Genomic DNA, 6,000 nt, shown 5'->3' with positions numbered 1-6,000 from the left:
CAAGTACCCTGGGCCGTAAGGTCATCACAATGAGACCCCCATCCTGACAGGGAAGCGTCTGTGAACAGGTACTTCTGAGGAGAAGGGCGCTGAAAGGTGACACCTGAGAGGATGTTGGCATCATGTGCCCACCATTGTAAGGAGGAAATAACGTATCTGGGGACGGAAAGGCATTTGTACTGGGGATCAATATTGAGCCTGAACACCCGGAGGAACCAGTTTTGGAGCGGGCGCATATGGAGCCTCGCAAACTCTACCACGGCCGTGGTAGAGGCCATGAGGCCTAACAATTTCTGAATACGATGGGCCGTTTGAAACCATTTTTTGTGAAGCTAGCCACCATTTTTTGAATGGCGCGAGCTCTCTGTACAGGGAGGAAGACTCTAACCTGGACAGCATCTAATTGCACTCCAATGAAGGTTTGTAGTTGCACAGGTACAAGCTTAGACTTAGAAAAGTTAACCAAAAGACCCAGGTTGTTGAGGACTGAGAGGATTAAGTCCACCTGTGTGGCTAATTCCGATTGTGACGGACCCACCACTAACCAGTCGTCCAGGTAGGGAAATATTATGCAACCCTTCAGGGCAAGGTGAGCTACCACTACTGCAAGGCACTTCGTGACGGTCCTGGGGGCTGTGGATAACCCGAAGGGCAACACATTGTACTGGTAACATTTTCCATTGCATTCAAACCGTAGGTATTGGCGACACTCAGTAAGAATTGCAGTGTGGAAATAAGCGTCGCGGAGATCTAACACCACGAACCACATATGATTATCCAGAAGGGGAAGTACTTCTGGGAGCGTGAGCATATGGAACTTCCTGGTCCTAATAAAGGCGTTAAGGTCCTGGAGATCCAGGATAGGGCGCTTCCCCCCTTTTTTATCCACAAGAAAAAAGCGGGAGTAAAACCCGCGATTCCGTTCCGAAGGTGCAACCTCTGAAATGGCTCCCTTAGACAGGAGAGTGGTAACCTCTTGTACGAGTAGGTCTGGGGCAGGCGAAAGGGAGTGGCCCGTGGGTCTGTATGGAGGTAACATATCAAATTCTATGAAGTAACCAACATTTATTATTTTGAGAACCCAAACATCAGTGGTAATAGCAGACCATGCATGGTAGAAAGCCAACAGGCGATCAAGAAAGCAAGCAGACATGTCTAGTCATGCCTGCTTCAGTTTGTTGAAATGGCCGGGAGACCCTCTGGGGCCTTTACGGGCCCTGGGTTTGGGTGGGAACTTCCTGTCCTGCTGCGGGCGGGGAAAGGACAGGCGGAAGGAGGGTTGTTGGAAGGAACCCTGGAAACAATATGGGCGGGAAGATTGGTTGGCTTGACGGCCAAATAATGCCGCTTAAAATCAGGGGCTTGGGGAGCAATCCCTAAGGATTTGGCATTTGTTTTGTTCTTTTTCAGGAGAACCAGGAACGTATCAGTTTGGTCGCTGAACAAGGATGTCCCTTCAAAAGGAAGGTCCTCAATACGGGCTCGAGTGTCATAGGGGAGAGCAGACTGGCGCAGCCAAGCATGCCGGCGAATGACAATGGCAGAGGCAATGGCTTTACTAGAGGAATCCGCCACATGGCGTGCAGCTGTAAGCTGTTGCCTTGCGAGGGACATGCCTTCGGACTGAATGGCTACTGCAGAGTGACGTTGATTGTCGGGAAGGATGGAGATTTAAGGGGATATACGATCCCAGAGGGAGTATTGATACCTGGCCATGATGGCCAGGAAATTGGAGATGCAGAGACCCACTGCAGTGGAAGTGTAAATTTTTCTGGCAAGGGTATCTAATTTACGGCCTTCCTTATCCTGTGGGGAGGAGTGTGCTCCAGACCTATATTTACCAGGCAAAGCCTCCACTATTACGTAATTAGGAGGGGGATGCTGGTAAAGAAATTCTCCACCTTCCCTGCGAATCTTGTAAAGATTCTCTACTCGTTTGGTGGAAGAGGGGACCGAAGCAGGCTTAGCCCAGTTGTTACGGATCACTTCCAGAATGCTCTTTATCATAGGAAGGGCCACGGGGCCTACGTCAGGGTTATGGAGGATATCCATAATATCATCTACAGGGCCGGAGTCTTCCGGCTTAAACTCAATTTTTAAAGCTTTTGCCATGTGAATAAGCTGCTCCGCATATAAACGGACATCTCCCGTAGGAGAGAGCGGCTTAGAGTCCCCAACAGTGTCCTCAGGTGAGGGAGCTGAAGTGCGGGATTCCTCATCCTCATCAGGAGAGAAGGAGGCATCATATTCGGATGGATCAGTGTCCCTTGACATAGAAGGAGACCTGGAAAGGGGAGGCTTGTGAAGCGACTCTTGCCTTGGACGAACAGAGTCCTTGGAATGGTCATGAGGACGGCGAGACGGCGTGGGTCGGCGTCGACGAGAGCCTCCAGAAGGCAAATGTGACCGAGAGCGTCGGTGAGGACGATGACGGTCGACCGAAGAGCCTGAGTAGATGGAAGGAGTAGGATATCAGCGTCGAGAAACCTCTCGATGCTGACAAGAGGGAGACCGGCTCCTAGAGGAGTAGCAGCGCCTCTGGCTGATTGGACTGCGTGAACGGCTATGTCCTGTGTTTGGCTGTTTGGATGAAGAATGGCGAGGTTGAACAACTGGACCATGTGGGTGAAGTGAACGGCAATGTCCGGAGACTGACTGTTCAGATGATGGCTGGTGTTGTTGAACAGCCGGAGTACGTGAGCGGGATGAACGGCTGTGACCTGAAGAAGACTGTCTGGATGAAGACCGGTGAGATCGGGAGCAGCGAGAAATGGATCGACTCCGACGATCGGCTCGATGTCGAGAAGATCGGCTCCGACGGGTAGATCGACGACGGCGAGAGTTCGACCGATGCCAACTGGATCCGGACGAAGCCAGGGATCGGGAATGGCATCGAGAAGTTGATTGACGCCGAGGCCGTTGGCCGGGCTCGAGATGGGACGAACCCTTCGGAGACTCCTCTTGGTTCCTTTCAACCGAATGCTGGGAGTCCTGTTGAACACTCACAGGATGGGGTGATTGATCGGCACAGACCTGGAGCTCTGTAGGTTCTGCCCAAGGCCCTTTATCATTAGGCCGTGTGGACTTTGCAAGCACCGGAGGCACATCTTTATAGAGGTGAAGGAGGTGCTGCTTAAACTCAGCCGAGTCTTCCTGGGCCCTGCTCGGACACGGAACCAAGGGGGTAGCCAGGGAATGAGGAGGCGAATCCTCAATGGTAATGGGCTGCTATGCAGCTTCGTCGGGAGCTCGCGACTCAGACAGACGAGGCGAGCGAGGCGACTTGGCTTGGGATCAGCGTCGAGGGGTCCTCGGGGACCTCGAAGGTGATCGACGCCGAGGCTATTTTGAGCGGGACGCATGGTGCGATGAGCCGCGGCTGCGGCCATCTTGTGAAACCGGAGCAATAAACTTTGCTGGCCGAGTAACGACAGAGGAAGGCTTCTTAGAAGGGCCAACATTTTTGGACTTTTTTGTAGTAGGTCCCACTTTGGACTGGGACTTACCTGTCGAAGTACTCGGTTCAGCAGAACAACCTTGTGGACGAAGCGACTCTTTGTAGAGATGAGAAAGTAACCGAGTTGACCGAACCTTCAAGGCCTTGCTGGTGAGTTTGGAGCTACTTTTACAAGCTGCCCGAATGTGGCCTTCCCCCAGACAAAGGAGGCTTTCAGTGTGGGTATCATTCTTCGCCATCTTAGTACCACACACAGTGCATTTCTTGAAAAGTGGAGCTTTTTGGGGCTCCCTGGCTAGAGAGAGGTGCTGACATGTTCTCTCTCTGTGGCGGCAGAAAGAGAACTGGAGGGAAGAGTGCTCCCTCCTCCTTGGGTCATGTGACCGTGGACGGGGAGACTGCATGCCCCAAGGAGAGGGGGAGCACTCTCTTTTAGATTTTGCTAGAAGCTGACAAATCTTATCCGTGGCTGGCCTGCACCTGCGCAGTCCCAAATGTGGGACTGCATAGAAGCCATGCAGATGAAACTTACTTTTAAAAAGCGAAAGCTGCGAATTCAGAATCTGTTACAGATATTGTTAACATACCGTTATAACAATATTTAATTGCTGGGTGTTTTCTAAAGGAAGGAAACAGCACTCTCAGGGACAGGCTGCAAAAGTCTAGGAGGTGCTCAAATGCACCACAATGCTGTGGGGAAGCTGGGAAAAAATCCTCTGCTTCCCAACCACATTGAATTCAGGGCAGATAAATTTGTGTGGAAATGGTCTATCACTCAATTTCTCGAGCTGGAAGTGTGTCCTGACCAAAGTGGAGAGCTTTGCCTGGGAGACAACACGTGGGATGGGGTGTGTGCAAATGTGCAAAAGGGAGAGAGAGAGAGTTATCTGAGATGTTGGCTTCCACAGAGCAGGGCTCCCTATCCAGGATGGGCAGATTCTGGGCTTTGTTTGTGGTGGTATTCACCAGTACTGAATGCCAGCTCCTTTTGGGGAGCCTTCTCATGTCCTGAGAGGAGGACTGGCAGAAATCAATGATATATGAGGACCAAGATTTAAAAATAAAATAAAGAAAGCACTGGGCAAACCAGGAGGGGAGGAACTGACTGCCTGGTTAGCCCCAAGGAAATGCAGCTATTCATCAGTTCCACATACCTGCTTATTTATTTTTATGTATTTATTTTTCAGTTTCCCTCTAATTCCAGCCAAGGCTGGGCTCAGGGAAGGTTACAACAGATTCATGACAATAAAAAGATAAAAACAGTCAATCTCATAATTATGTGAACATGTGCCATTCTGCTCTGTCTGTGCATGTATCCAAGAGCAACCACATCATCCCCCCAACCAAAATTCCCTCTGCACACCCCCCCCCCCCACATTCAGAGGGACACAGACAAGATGCTAGATCAGAGCAGGAACGCTGCTAATATCTCCTGATGGCACACTGCGTGGCTCTTATGGCCTCCGGGGCACTTTAAACGCCCAAAAGTTGGGACCCGGAGGTGCCCCCCCCCCAGCCACAAAGGGCCAATTGGACCCCCAACGAGTGTCTTCCCGAACAGCCCTTTAGCAGCCAGGGCACTGGAGCTGTTTCACTTCCAAGCACCAGGTGGTGCTGATGCCCAGCCCATTCATTCTCCCTCTGGCTAGTTCAGAGGTGGTTGTCGGGCTTCAACGGTCTCTTAGAAATGGCACCAATTTTACAAATAATCCTAAAACCGAAGCCCATGGCAGTCTTAACATCAGAAATAGCAGAATAAAAATTTAAAGTACAAGAACCAAGCAGACTAAACTGTAAAAATTTATGATCGAAGAGCAACACAGTTTGACGTCCTTTCCCAGAAAACAAATGAAACTACAAGTTTGAACAATTTACTTCCTGGACAGACTCTGCTTTTGCCCCCAATTTTTCTTTGCAGAGAAACCAGTTTGACAAGCTGGCTGGACTCCTGGAGGCTGAGAAGCGGATGCCCCTGTCGCTTGGCATTTCCCTGTGCAACCAAGAAGGATCTAGGCTGACCGGCACATTTCTACCAATTAATTCCTCATCCACTATGTGCCAGCACTAAGCCAAACCACACTGCAGGCTGGTGCTTCAAAAAGGCCTGGGGGGACCAGGTAGGGTTACCAACTCTTGGTTTGGAAATCCTTGGAGATTTGAGAGGTGGAGCCTAGGGAGGGAGGGCTGTTTGGGGAAGAGAGGACTCAGCGGGGTATAAAGTCATAGAGTCCACCCTCCAAAGCAGCTATTTTCTCCAGGGGAACTGAGCTCTGTACTCTGGAGATCAGCTGCAATTCCAGGAGATTTCCAGGACGTCCCTGGAAGTTGGCAACCCTAGGGGCCAGGCCTAAGTCACTCAGGGGCACGACCTTCTCCAGTTTGGAGGGAAAAGCCCCATTAAGAAGCAGCAGCAACACCCAAACTGCTCCAAGTTGCTTTAAATTGGTCCAGCAATGTCTAAAGCAGCAATGTCTAAACATTTTGCACCCCAGCTTAGCCAGTGGTCAAGTAAGCCCCTTCTACCCAGAGCCGCTCTTAGCTCC

The sequence above is a fragment of the Euleptes europaea genome, chromosome 20 (genome assembly GCF_029931775.1).
Source record: "Euleptes europaea isolate rEulEur1 chromosome 20, rEulEur1.hap1, whole genome shotgun sequence".
Taxonomy (NCBI): Eukaryota; Metazoa; Chordata; class Lepidosauria; order Squamata; family Sphaerodactylidae; genus Euleptes; species Euleptes europaea.
The sequence above is the reverse complement of the archived record's forward strand: the minus strand, read 5'-3'. Positions refer to the sequence as shown.